Source organism: Chelonia mydas, chromosome 6, assembly GCF_015237465.2.
Source record: "Chelonia mydas isolate rCheMyd1 chromosome 6, rCheMyd1.pri.v2, whole genome shotgun sequence".
Classification (NCBI taxonomy): Eukaryota; Metazoa; Chordata; order Testudines; family Cheloniidae; genus Chelonia; species Chelonia mydas.
The window spans coordinates 91596499-91611164 of NC_051246.2; the positions used below are offsets into that span (position 1 = coordinate 91596499).

The 14666-nt window shown below is 49.4% G+C and overlaps 1 protein-coding gene across 1 annotated transcript in view; it reads left to right on the top strand.

The window, feature by feature from the left end:
- The first annotated feature begins 393 nt into the window (after nt 1-393).
- IFT43 (intraflagellar transport 43) overlaps nt 394-14666 on the top strand; it is a 75264-nt gene continuing 60991 nt past the window's right edge. Inside the window, exon 1 of the mRNA XM_037900728.2 lies at nt 394-476. The gene's annotated coding sequence lies outside the window, so the exon portion shown is untranslated. The remainder of the gene's footprint in view (nt 477-14666) is intronic.

Sequence of the window (14666 nt, forward strand, 5' to 3'; positions counted from 1 at the left end):
CAGGAAGCGCTGGCAACACTTAGGAAGGAGAAACAGGCTCTGTGCCTCGGCGAGCCGGGATCCTTCTCCATGTGTCCAAGCAGGACCCGCTGAGCCAGGGCTCCAGGCAGACCAGGGCAGGGGAGGGGGCCTCCGCACGAAGCGCACTGCCAGGAACAGCAGCGACGTCGAAGCTCGACTGTGCCGTGGGGCAGCCTGGCAGCTCCAGAGGCAGGTCCCCTGGACCAGCGAACTGCGGCGCACGTGTCAGGCGGGCAGGGCAGGGCAGCCCCCCCGGGGCCGGGCAGGCGCGGGCTCGGCACTTGTTGCGGGCATGCACCATCCACGCGCTCCCCTTAGCTCACATCCCCTGGGGGGGGGTAGGGTGGGGTTGGTCATTCGCTGCCGCTTGGCTCCATTGGCTGCTGACTCGGGGCTGCGCGCAATTAAGCGACGGCCGGGCTGCACATCCCTCTGGCGTCTCCGCGGGGATCCAGGTAGGAGCCTGGGGCAGCCCTGCCCTGCCCCTCGCCCCGCTCCTAGGGGGTCTGCTGGCGGTATCCCCCAGCGCGCTGCCGGAGCCCTGTGCTCTCCGTGTCCCTGTCTCTCGCGCTCTCCGGCCCCGGGGCCCCCCTCGCTCCCTCACACACACTGACTCTCTATTCCTCTCGGCTGAAATTTTATACCTCCCTCCCATGACGTCTGCGGGCCTGCAGAGGGGCGGGGGAGGGACCTGCCAGCCCAGCCTTCAGCTTCAAACCGGGTTTAATGCGTCCCACAGGCGCGGGGGAAGCAGAGCGCGCGGGAAGGACGCTGCGGGCTCCCCTGCTCTCCGGGCTGTCTGGCGTGGGGCCTGTTCCCCACCCTGCCTTTGCCCCCGGACACAGTCTCCCCTCAGTCCCGCTCGCTCCCCTTCTCCTGCCGGCGCCCACTTCTTCCTCCCCAGCCCCTGATCGCGTTGTTCCCGGTGAGCAGGGGTGTGGCAGCGGAGCAGCGCCACCCTTGGACCTGGCCCTGCCTTCTCATTCCCTTGGGGTGACCCTGGAGGGAGGGAAGCCACCGCCCAAGCCGGACTGGCAGATCCCGAAATGGGACGTTGGCACATTCCTGGGCCTATGAGAAGAAGTCCCTTGTGCCCGAGGGGCGGGGGGGGGGGGGTGGTCAGCGCCCCCGGGCCCCGCACTGCTTTAATCGTGGTCGGGGCAGCTTCGCGGACAAGCCTGGTACGCGCTCCCGGGGCTGGGTGGGGGTTTCGGGAAGGCCAATGGCGCTCTCTGGTGGCGAGCACATGCCGGCGGCGCGGCTCCTAGGCAACCCGCTCACCCCCGCCGTTCCCAGACTGGGTTCCTTGCAGCCCTCGCTGGTGGTCCGCAGAGAGCTGGCGGGTGACTTGGTGCTGGCGCCTCCGCCGATTTCCAGCTGCTAAATTGCATTAAAAGAAGCTAAAAATACATGACATACTTTGCTGATGTGCTTTTTTCCATGTGAGCAATTGCTGGAGTTGCTGTAGGGATGGGATACAACGGGGGAAGGGAAGGGACACGAGGGACGACGGGTGGTGGTGGAGGTGAGGGATGTCAGGGCTGGGCAGGTAATGGTAAATGGAAAGGGAGGTGGATCCAGGAGAGGGCAGCAGGGTTTGGAGAGGGGGAGACAGGAGGAGGATCCAGGCAATGGTGAATGGATGGGGAAGGGGGGCTGTCAGATATGGTTCCTGGCTGTGGGTAAGCTGAATCAAATCTTATGACCTAGATTCAGAAGGCCTGGACAAGTAGAGGTGCTATCTATTGTAAGTGCCTACATGGCCCCTCTCACCATAGTGTCTGAGCACTGCACAGTCTTTCATGTTTTTATTCTGTGAAGGAGGGAAGTATCATTATTGCCATTTTCTGGAAGGGGAACTGAAGCACAGAGCCTTTGGATATGTCTACACTGCAAAATAATCCCCACAGCAGCGAGTCTCAGGGCCCTGGTCAACTGACTTGGGTTTGCCCTCTGGGGCTAAAAATAACAGGGTGGACATTTCCACTGGAGCTAAAGTCCTGGCTCTGAGACCCTCCGCCCTCCTCAGGTTTCAGAGCCCAGGCTCCAGCCCAAGCAGCAATCTCTACACTGCTATTTTTAGCCCCATAGCACCAGCCCCCACAACCCCAAGTCAGTTGACCTGGGCTCTGAGACTTGCTGCTGCAGGGTTTTTTTTTGCGGGGGGGGGTGGGTTGGTTGGTTATGGGGTTGGTTTTTGTTTTTGTTTTTGTTTGTTTTGCAGTGTAGACGTACCCTAAGTGGCTTGTCCAAGATCACACAGGAAGTTTGTGGCACAGCAGGGCATTTACCCAAATCTCCCAAATCCCAGACTAGCACCCTGCCCACAGGACCATCCTTCCTCTCTATTCTTAGCTCTTCTATGCACTTTTCATGCCTAGATCTCAAAGTGCTTTACAAAGGAGGTCAGTGTCATTAAAAGTATCAGGGTTTCTGAACACAAGGACAATCGGGGGCCAGGGGGCAGGCTGAGTACCAGCAGCTCTGAGCTGGCAGTCAGGGAGGAGAGTGGTCTAAACAGCTAAATGGGAGTGGAGCAAGAAGACTACAGCTGCCTCAGGAGTAAGGGAAAGAGAAGAGCGTGGCAGAGCTATAGGGTGGAGCTGCCAGTTAGGGTCTGTAGCCTGGGCAAGCTGTATTAGCTGGTTGAGGTGAACCCTAGGTTCACTTCGACCAGTGATCATGTGTTAAAATACAACTTGTTCTGGCAACACTAATGGGGGTGCCAAAGAGAAGCACACTGCTGAGCATGCCTGAGACTCTTGTGTGTTACTGCTGTCACTGGAGAGAGGGGAGCTTGCATCAGGGCTTTTCAGCTAAGGAAGCAGGAGTGGATTTACCATGAAACAAACCGTGTAGTGACACGGGGCCCCCAGTGACAGGGGGGCCCCCGAAATGCAGGACAAATCTCATCTGACAACCTGCCTCTGAGTCCCGGCCGGCAGTGCAGCAGGGCTCAGGCAAGCAGGCTGCTTGCATGCAGTGGCTGATGGCCTCATGCCGCACCTGGAAGCAGCCATCTGCAAGCCCCTGGCGGAGGAGAGGGGAGGTGGCTCCATATGCTGCCCCTGCCCTGGGCAGCGAACAGAGACCCGCTGCCTCCCTCCCCCCAAGGGGCATGCAGAGACGTGCCAGCAACAGGGCTAAGGTGGCTCCCTGCCTGCTCTGCCTCTCTCCCTTCCTCCCTCCGCGCCGCACCACTCCCAGAAGCGGCCAGCATGTCCCTGTGGCCCCTCCGGGAGACGGTGTCTCCATGCACTGCCCCTGCTCTGAGCGCCGACTCTGCAGCTCCCATTGGCCAAGAACTGCAGGCAATGGGAGCTGCATTGGTGGTGCCTGCAGGCAGGGGTGGTGCCTGCAGGCAGCGGTGCGCGGAGACCCCCTGGCCCTCCCCCACCTAGCAGCCGCTGCCAGAGGGGTGTGTGTGCCTGTTGCTTTGGGAGCCCTGCCGGTCGATGTAAGTGCTGCCCCCTTGCCCCTTCCCACACCCCAACCCCCTACCCCAGCCCAGAGCCCAAACCCAGCACCCAAACTCCCTCCCAAAGCCTGACCCCTGCACCTCCTCCTGCATCCTAATTCCCTGCCGCAGCCCAGAGTCCGCACCCAGCACCCAAACTCCCTCCCAGAGCCCAACCCCCCGCAGCCTCTCCTGCACCTCAACTCCCTGCCCCAATCAAGGTGCCTCACTTTATTTTCATTTACTTCTCATTACTTATAATATAGGAGGAGGATGAAGAAAAAAAGAATGAAAACTTTGGGGGAGATAAGAGAGAATGTCCTTTTTCTTGGCTGGGTCCCAAAGGGGGCCCCCCAAAAATGAAGCTGAGCACAGGGCCCCACTAACTTTAAATCTGCCACTGACAGGAAGGTAGTTCTTTGTTGGAAAGGTGACATTTTAATTTCCCAGACAAGCCAGAGTAATATGTTGTGATGCAGTTTACAGAACCACACTAAGATTAAAGGAGCGGTGGAGCCGTAGTGGGCTAAGAAGGCCCTGCCCCTCAGTAGCTCCTGGAGAGGCTCCCTAGGGAGAACCTGTTTAAAAGAGAGCTCTGGCAGTCAAGGGGGGTGGCGGAAAGAGGACAGACTGCCCGCAAGAAGATAGACAGGCTGTAGGTGCTGAGGCAGAATGATCTGCAGGGGAAGAATCAACCCTGTAAGACTTGGCTGGGAGCCTGACCATCACCCACCACCATCTCTCCCGGACTAGGGGGAACAACTAGACTCTGAGAGAGAGCTGGGAAGTCTCCTGCCCCAGCTGAGGCTCTGAATTACTGAGACTGTGCAAGCAGAAGGCTGGGGCCGCACCCCACATTGAAGGGAAAACAGGTAAGGTAGGATTGGGAAGCAGCCTAGGGGAGGCTGATTTAGAGTGGCAGCCAGAAGGGACTGAGCCACCCCTCACCTCTCTCTCCTTGGGCCCTAGGCTGGGACCTGGTGGAGAGGGAAGGCCCAGTTCCCCCTACCCTTCTCTCCTCGCTCAGCCGCTTGAGAGAACTCAGAGGACTCCGGGTAGCAAACTGTGACTTGGCAACTGGACCTCCCAAAAGACTCGTTCCAAGACACAGAGACTGTTTGGCTGTGGCCTGACTACTAGGCTTGCTGTCCCCCAAGCGAAGCTAGATACTAAGTGGTGGAGAATGTGGACCACCTTGAAAAGAAGGAGACTGAGCTAAAGATGGATTGGACAAGCTGTTTAAATGGATTGTGGACCAACAACAACAGGAGCAGCAGACACAATTGCTCCACAGCTAGCTGCCCAGCAACAGCAGCAAGCCTCATAACAGCAGCAACAACTTATCAAGGAATTAGCAGCCGAGCAAAGAGATCAGCAGCAACAACTGGTGCAGCAGATGGCCATGCTGTTTCACACCCAAAGTATGCTGGAGAGTATGGCAGTGGGCATCTTCAGCCTGGGGTACACCCTAAGTCCTCCACTGAAGCTAAAATAATGGGGCTGGAGGACAACTCAGAGGCATTCCTGGTAACTTTTGAAAGGGTTGTCACGGTGGCTTGCTGGCTGCAAAGGCTACTCTGCTAGCATCCTACTTGACAGGAGCAGCCCAGCCAGAGAACAGGGGTCTCAATGCGATGGCTGAACAAGATTACCCTCGACTTAAGGCAGCCATCCTATGTATGCCGCTGAGACATACAGCCAGTGATTTCAACAAGAAAGGTTTATACCTATGGCACAACCACAGGTGGTGCTCTAGTGCCTGTAAGAACATTGTTGATGGTGGCTTCAAGCCTGACAAAAATATGGGAGCCCAAGCAGTTGAAAGAATTGGCCTAGAATAGTTCACACACAATCTCCTGGATGGAGGAAGGGAGTGGGTGATGTGCCACTGTCCCAAAACCCTCTCTGAGGCTCTAACCTTGGCTGAGAATTACCAGTTCCCCACAAGGCCCATGGCAGAGACCCCTCAGGCTTGTCTCTCAACCAACAAAGGTGATGGAAGGGAGAATGAAAAAGTGTGCGGGGATGCCAAAGGACAGGGCTACCTGGACCCAGCAAGGATAGAGGAGCAGATCCAGAGTGGCGGGTGGGGAGATGCCTCCACCAGGACCAGAGCTTAAGAAGTGCTGAAGATCTGTGGGGCAGCCCCTTTCGGAAGCTGCAGGAAACCAGACAGGGGTCCCCTCGGCAACAAGGACTTGTTTTGCATGCGGGAGCCGGGACAGTTCCGCACTGACTGCCTGTACATCGACTGCCACTACAGCCAAATAGGAGTGGCTGAATCCAGAGCCGATAAGACGGGGCCAATGAAACTATTAGTGCCCATATGAGTCAATGGCATGGAGGTGCAAGGATTGATATACTCAGGATGCTGCCACGCTCTGGTGAAGGCAAGTCTGTCAGGGCCTGAAACGGTTCCCATGGGCACCATTTCTTTGCAACTCATCCATGTGGCTGTGTGCCCTTACCTCATGAAGAAGGTACAGCTGAGGGTGTGGAACCATGATGAGGAGATCCGTGTGGGGGTAGCCATGAACATCGCGTATCCGGTGATAACTGGACAAGATTGGAGGTTTTTTAGAGACTTGATGAAGTCCAAGAATGGGGAGCTCCTGCAAGGGACCAACAGTGTCACCAGAGATGGTGGAGCCGCAAGCTTTAGCAGGCAAAAGCAAGCAGATAGATCTGGAAAAAGGAACATCAGCCTCTGTGGATAATGCCTCTACTGGGGAGGATGGACTTTCCCCAGGGAGCACAAACAACAGGAGAAATTAAGTGAGCCAGCAGTACCCAACATATTTTCAGACAATGTGGAAGAATAGAGAAACAACATTGGGATGAGCCTATGAACAGCTCACCCAGATCAATGGTGAGGTGGTGGAACCTCGATTCCTGAATGGCCACATTTCAAGCTAGAAGGAAAGAAAATATAGAGAGCAAAGAAGGACCACCAGGCTGGGGAGGTTGAAATGCAACTGTTTGTCCCAAAGAAATATAGCAGGGAAATACGGTGCCCAGCATGTGCTGTGCCCTGTGGGGGATACCTTGGTCAGGAGAAAACACTCGACAAACTGACACTTCATTATTATTGGCCAGGCATCCACCAAGAGGTACAAAAGTATGGCACCTCCTGCCCAGGATGCCAGTGGGCAAGTCAAGGTAAGGTATCTCAGGCCCTGCTGATACTCCTTCCTGTGGTAGGGATCTCATTTGAGAGGATCGGCATGGACCAGGTGGGCCCCTTGAAAAAGAATGCAACTCTATCTCAGCACATACTAGTCATATTAAACTATGCCATGCAGTACCCCGATGCAATTCTGCTCCACAAAGGCAGTGGCCGTTGCCTCACAGCTCATGAAAGTGTTTGTCTGGGTGGGGATCTCTCAGGAAATAATCACAGATCAGGACACCAGCTTTACGTCCCAATTTATGAGAGAACTGTGTAGCTTGCTGAAGATAAAAGCCTTAAGAATGTTGGTGTACCACCTCCAATCTGGCAGGCTAATAGTGAGATTTAACAAGACCTTGGAAAGTATGCTGCAGAAGTTCATAGCCTTGGAACCTTACCACTGGGACCAATTACTTCAGCCACTCCTGTGCGCCATCCATAAAGTCCCTCAGGCATTGACGGGGTATGGGTTAGGGTTACATAGCGAGTGGCAAAGCCCTAAGGATGTGTCATAAATATAAAGGGAAGGGTAACCACCTTTCTGTATACAGTGCTATAAAATCCCTCCTGGCCAGAGGCAAAACCTTTCACCTGTAAAGGGTTAAGAAGCTAAGGTAACCCCGCTGGCACCTGACCCAAAATGGCCAATGAGGGGACAAGATTCTTTCAAATCTGGAGGGGGGGAACAAAGGGTTTGGGCTGTCTGTGTGATGCTTTTGCCGGGAACAGATCAGGAATGCAGCCTTACAACTCCTGTTAAGTTAGTAAGTAATCTAGCTAGAAAATGTGTTAGATTTTCTTTTGTTTAATGGCTTGTAAAATCAACTGTGCTGGAGGGAATGTATATTCCTGTTTTTGTGTCTTTTTGTAAACTTAAGGTTTTGCCTAGAGGGTTCTCTATGTTTTGAATCTGATCACCCTGTACGGTATTTACCATCCTGATTTTACAGAGGTGATTCTTTTACTTTTTCTTTAATTAAAATTCTTCTTTTAAGAACCTGATTGATTTTTCATCGTTCTTAAGATCCAAGGGTTTGGGTCTGTGTTCACCTGTACCAATTGGTGAGGATTCTTATCAAGCCTTCCCCAGGAAAGGGGGTGTAGGGCTTGGGGGGGATATTTTTTGTGGGGGGGAAAGACATCTCCAAGTGGTCTCTTTCCCTGTTCTTTGTTTTAAATGCTTGGTGGTGGCAGGATACTGTTCAAGGACAAGGCAAAGTTTGTACCTTGGGGAAGTTTTTAACCTAAGCTGGTAAGAATAAGCTTTGGGGGTCTTTCATGCAGGTCCCCACATCTGTACCCTAGAGTTCAGAGTGGGGAAGGAACCTTGACAGGACAAGTCAACCAGATTTTGCATAGACTTCCAGAAGGTAAAAACATTGTTCAGATTCGACACCTACCCAATGCTGAGGGTTGACAAATTGTTAGAGAGGTTAGGGAACACCAGGTATATTGCCACCCTTGACCAAACCAGGGATTACTGGCAGATCCCCTGACCCTGGAGTTCTGAGGAGAGACTGCCTTCTACACGCCATTTCACTTGTACCAATTTAAGATGATGCTGTTTGTCATACATGGCATGGCATCCACCTTCCTAAGGCTGACGGATAAGGTGCTTCGGCCTCACAACCAGTATGCAGCTATGTACATCAATTATATCATTGTCTATAGCAAGTCCTGGAATGAGAATTTAAAATATGGAGCAGATGTCTTGCAGGCCCTCGGAAGTGCGGGACTTACAGCTAATTCCACCAAGTGCCACCTAGCTAATTGAGAGGTGACCTACCTGGGGTATGCTGTGGGGAGGGGGCATCTGCGCCTATTGGTGAGAAAGGTCCAAGCTCAAGAGGAATGCCCCAAACCCACCATGAAGAGGCTTCCTGGGATTGGCAGGCTATTATAGGTGGTTCATTCTGGATTTAACCTTTATAGTGGCCCCTCACAGACCTGGTGAAAGATGCAGGCCCCAAGAAGGTCTGGTCTCAGGACTGTGCCATGGCCTTCAAGAAACTGAAAGATCAGCTGACTCAGGAGCCCACCCTGATTTTTCAAAACCTTTAGTCCTGCAACAGATGCCGTTGATGTTGGCCTGGGGGCCATGTTATCCCAAGAGGAGGAGGGAGAAGAACTCCCAGTCGTTTACCTCAGCTGGAAATTGTTTCCCCAGGAAGTGCTATTGTCAGTGTAGCAAAGGAAGCTTTGGCAGTAAAATGGGCCATTGAAGGATTCCGCTATTACTTAGCAGACAACCATTCCATCTCATGATTGATCATGTGCCCCTCCCTTGTCTGAACACCATAAAAGACCATAACCTGTGGACTGTGCGCTGGTACCTCTCACTACAGTCATACAAGTCTGAGGCACTATATCAAGCAAGCCATGACCACAAGATAGCAGACTTCTTTTCATGGGATGGAGGAGACCCATCCATGCAGAATGACCCTGAGGTGCCCAGCCGAAGTGGGATATGTGTGGTGGTGTTTGTGTGAAGGAGGAGGGAGAGTGAAGGAGAGATGGCTGCAAGAAGGGAGATAGGCTGTAGCCACTGAGGCAGAGCAAGCTACAGGAGAAGGATCAGGACTGTGAGTAAGACCCAGGCAGGAGGCTGGAGGCCTGATCCCCAACCTCCTTGGTGCTTTAAAAGGGCCAATTTCACAAAGCTGAAAAAAAATAGTCAAATCAATGGGGAAAAGATTTTAAACAGAAAAATGTGAATGATAATTAAGAATTGTTTAAGAATATTTTATTGCATGCTCCAAAAGCCACAATCCCACAGTCAAGAAAGAAGGCTACACTGATTAAAATACCAGCCTGACTTAGGGGGGAAGCAAAAGAATATATATATAATATATAAACAAATAGAAGAAAAGGGAATTTGATAATGATCGATATAAATTAGAAGCTAGAAATTGTAGACAATTGATAAGGAAGCAAAAGAACACAAGGTGAAAACAATGGCTAGCACAAGCACAATAAGGAGTTTTTAAAAGTATATTAGGAACAAAAGGAATCCTAACAATGGCATTGGTCCATTACTAGATGGAAATGGTAGAATTGTTAATAATAATACAGAAAAGGCAGAAATATTAAATAAATATTAAATAAAATTAAATAAATATTTCTGTTCTGTATTTGCAAAATAGCCAGATGATGTGTTCATATTCATATCATAGAAATGTAGGACTGGAAGGGACCTCAACAGGTCATCTAGTCCAGTCCCCTGCACTGAGACAGGACTAAATTATCTAGACCAGGGATCTCAAACTCAAATCACCATGAGGCCACATGAGGACTAGTACATTGGCCCAAGGGTCACATCACTGAAAACTTTTCATACAACGATACAAAAGTATAGTCAAAAATGAAAAAAATGAAGTATGCTATTAAAAGTCAATGTATTAACTTTTTAAAACTGTAATGCGAAGAGGGCTTTTAATAAAATATAAACACCTGTAACTATTCCTTATGTGGTCAGTAACACTGATGATGATCTATACTAACAGTCTATCAACATAGCTGTAATGGCAGGAACTTTTTAAAGTAACTATTCATACAAAATACATTGCCACTTTTAACAAACATTCTTTCCAACTACTCACAGCAAAGAATCATACATGCTGAACTTCATGCCTCAGACTGCTCGTCTAGTTCATGAGGCCCCGCCCCTTCCCGCCTCTTCCCACCGCTTCCCCACCCCCATTCTAACCTCTTCCCCAAAGTCCCCGCCCCAACTCCGCCCCCTCCCTGCTCCTATTCCAACCCCTTTCTGAAATCCCCGCCCCAGCCCTGCCTCTTCTCCGCCTCCTCCCCTGAGCATACCATGTCCCTGCTCCTCCCCCCTCCCTCCTGGAAAGTCCTAAGCGCCACCAAACAGTTGTTCGGTGGCAGGAAGCGTTGGGAGGTAGGTGGAGGAGCGGGACGTGGCGTGCTCGGGGGAGCGGAGGGGAACTTGGCTGCCGGTGGAGTTGGCACCTATGGCGGGCCGCAGGAAATAACTCCGTGAGCCGCATGCAGCCTGCGGGCCACGTGATTGAGACCCCTGATCTAGACCAACCCTAACAGGTGTTTGTCTATCCTGTTTTTAAAAACTCCAGTGACAGAGATTCCACAGCCTCCCTAGGTAATTTGTTCCAGTTCTTAACTGCGCATACAGTTAGGAAGTTTTTCCTAATGTTCAACCTACATCTCCCTTGCTGGAATTTAAACCCATTACTTCTTGTCCTAGCCTCAGTGATTAAGGAATTTATCACCTTCCTCTTTATAACAACCTTTTACGTACTTGAAGACTGTTATCACGTCTCCCCTCAGACTTCTCTTCTCCAGACTAAACAAACCCAATTTTTTCAATCTTTCCTAGTAGCCAGGGGTGAAAGTAAAATTGAGCTCTTACCGGTACAGGGCCAGCTCTGGCCCCCCCAGAAGGGGTGGAGCCTTGGGCGTAAGGGGCCGGGCTGGGGTCAGCATCCCCCAGCCAGTCCATCTGTGCTGCCTGGCCCATGCTGCCCGGGGCTCCAGCAGCGATTTAAAGGGTATACTTTATGACATACTTACCTTTTAAATCGCGGCCCTGGGGCAGCGGCCCTGCTTGCTCATTGCTGCCCCTTTTGCACCCCCCATCGACAGCCCTGCTGGGTCATCGCTGCCCCTTTTGTGCCCCCCCATCAGCGGCCCTGCTGGTATGGACCCATACCACCTTACTTTCACCCCTGCTTGTAGGTCATGTTTTCTAGACCTTTAATAATTTTTGTTGCTCTCCTCTGAACTTTCTCCAATTTATCCACATCTTTCCTGAAGTGTGGTGCCCAGAACTAAACACAGTACTCAAGTACTCAGTGCTGAGGAGAGTGGAATTATTACTTCTCGTGTCTTGCTTACAACACTCCTGCTAATACATCCCAGAATAATGTTCGTTTTTTTGCAACTGTATGACATTGTTGACTCGTATTTAGTTTGTGATCTACTATAATCCTAGAAGCTTTTCTACAGTACTCCTTCCTAGGCAGTCATTTCCCATTTTGTATGTGTGCAATTGATTATTCCTTCCTAAGTGTAGTACTTTGCACTTGTCCTTATTGACTGTCATCATATTTATTTCAGACCATTTCCCCAGTTTGTCAAGATCATTTTGAATTCTAATGCTGTCCTCCAAAGTGCTTGGAAGCCTTCCCAGCTTAGTATCATCCACAAACTTTATCATATCATGCAGTGATGACGACATACTTACCTTTTCAACAGTTGTTCAGGAGGATGTTAAACAGCATCTACGAAAGTAAGACATTTTAAAATCAGTAGGTCTTGATAACTTGCACCTGAGAGTTTTAACAGCTGGCTAAGGAGCTTTCTGGTGTGTTAATGTTGGTTTTCAATAAGTCTTTGTACACTGGGGAAGTTCTAGAGGACAGCAAGAAAGTCAATGTTGTGCCAGTATTTAAAAAGGGTAAATGGGATGACCCAGTTAATTGTAGACCTGTCAGCCTACCATCGATCCCAGATAAAACAATCAAATGGCTGATACAGGACTTGATTGATAAAGAATTAAAGGAAGGTAAAATCATTAATGCCAATCATCATGGGTTTATGGAAAATAGTTCTTATCAAAATAAACTGATATCTTTTTTTGATGAGATTACAAGTTTGGTTGATAAAGGTAACAGTGTTGATGTAATTCTTAGTCTTCTGTAAGGCATTTGACTTAGTACTGCTTGAGAATTTGGTGTAGAAACAAGAACAATACAAAATGAACATGGCATACAATAAATGAATTGAAATCAGGCTAATTCAGATGTGAAATTAGGTACGGATTTTTAAAAGTGAGGGTAATTAACTATTCCAACATCTTACCAATAATTAGGGTTAAAGCTGAGTGAATAATGCATTTTTCAGTTTGGGAGCCGAACCAAAAAATCCCAAAACACATTTTAGTTCAATTTGAATGGAAACAATTTTTTAAAATTTTGCATAAAATAGAAACATTCTAAAAATTTCATTTAAAAAATCAACTGAAATGTTTTTAGTCAACTTGAAATAAATTTTTCTTTTGTTTTTCAATTTGTTTTGACCATTTTGGATGTCTCGCCCTTTTTTATGTGTAGGTGTGTTGTGGGTTTTTTTATTAACTGTATTTGAAATCAAAACATTGTTTCAAATCAAAAAGTCAAAACAAAAGAGTTTTTTGACTCTGGAATTTTTTTTCAACCAAAACCATTTGTCAAATTGGACCCAAATTCAAAGATTAGTTTTGGGCCCCTCAAAATGCATCTTTTGACAAAAGTCAGTTTGATAAAAAATATATTGCCCAGCTTTAGTTATGACAATTTCTCTATTAGTAGCAATCTTTAAATCAAGACTTAAGGTTTTCTAAATGCTGAAACAGGCATTAATTCAAGGAAGTTGTATGGCATGTATAATACAGGAGGTCAGACTAGATGATGATAGTGCTCCCTTTCTGACTTTATAGTCTATGAATCTATGATTCCTTACACGTACATCACTATTTTGCTTCTCAAATGAAAAGCACGGAAGCAGAAAATATCACTTTTTTCACAAGAGGCTTAGCTGCCAGGTTTGGAGCCACTCCTTTGGTGACATTTGTCACAGGAGCGAGTTCTCGTTAGGGGGCTACAGTGCAGAGATGCCTCCCTGGAAGAAAATTGTGATTTTTCTCTCCTCCCTGTCCCTCTTCTAACCTTCCTGCTGCGAAATACACTGCAGAAGCCAGTGCCAGCCACTATCTCCTCTTCCTCTACTACCCTAGCTCCTCAATCCTGCCAGCCAGGGATCAGAGGAAGGCAGCGGGAACCAGTGACAGAAGAAGCAGCTGGATGCCCATCCTCCCCATAATCTATAGAGGAATCCAGCTGCCCCAAGCATCCACCACTGGTACCCCACCACCCTTCCACCCCGCTGCCCCACGCACATTCCAGAACCCACCCAACATCCCATCTCCAGAGAAAGGAGAGGAGGCCACTGAATGGGGAGTCTGAGGCAGCTGGGTTGCCTGGAGTGGGTGCTGTGTGGGTTGGCGCTGGATCCTCTGGAGGGTGGGACATGCCTGGGGCAGATGGGGAAGGCTGGGCCCAGCGTAAGGCCACTCGCTTTGTGTCTCCATTGCCATGTCTTCTGGTCCTGGTCGCTCCTTTTAGGCTGCAATCCAACCAGTGAAGAAGCATGGAGGACACCTGGTTCAGCAAGCACCAGAGTGGTCCCTGATGGCTGGAGGAGCAACTGCTGGAAAGTCACAGCTCAGCTGTGTCAGAATCCAGCTGTGAGGAAGTGTGGCAGGGCTACTAAGTGTGAGTTTCACCAGAAATACTTAGCACTTGGCAGCCCTGACTGCAGAATCCAAGTCAGTGGTTGATGTAGTACAAGTCAAGGATATGCTTAAGGAGATCAAAGCAGGCAACGCGGTGGGTACATTATATTTCACTGTTGCATTTGAAGTCTCTGACCTTTCAAGCATGTGGCCCTCTGCCTTTCTGGATATATTGCTTTTGATGGAAATATTATTCTCATTGTTCTGTATCACTGCAATGGTAGAATGTGGGTTTTCCACGATTAATTTAATTAAAGCAAGTGCACGCATATATATGCAGTAAAGTATGATCTGGGACAAGAAGCAGGTATGAATGTTTGACTGTAGTTAATTTCCAGACCCATCAGGCCTGAAGGAGGACCAGGAACAAAATATAGTAATAGGCGCAATCATAGGGAGTTTTCAACTGCAGCAGTAGTGGAGGACTAGACTAGTGCTGTTCTGTATAATCAGATCTGATTCTCAAACCAGATGGATATTACCATTAATCTTATTTTATGTATGCGAATTTTTACTTGTACTTGAAATAAAATATTACATAGTTCTGACTAACTGTATCAGATGGGTGGGGCAATGACATTTTAATTTTTATTAAAGTGAAGATGAAACTAAACAAATAAGATAAAGTGAGAGTCAGACACACTAAAAAGAAAAGAATGGTACAGAGAAATCCTGGCACAATGACCAAAACTGAAAAAGCAGAATAT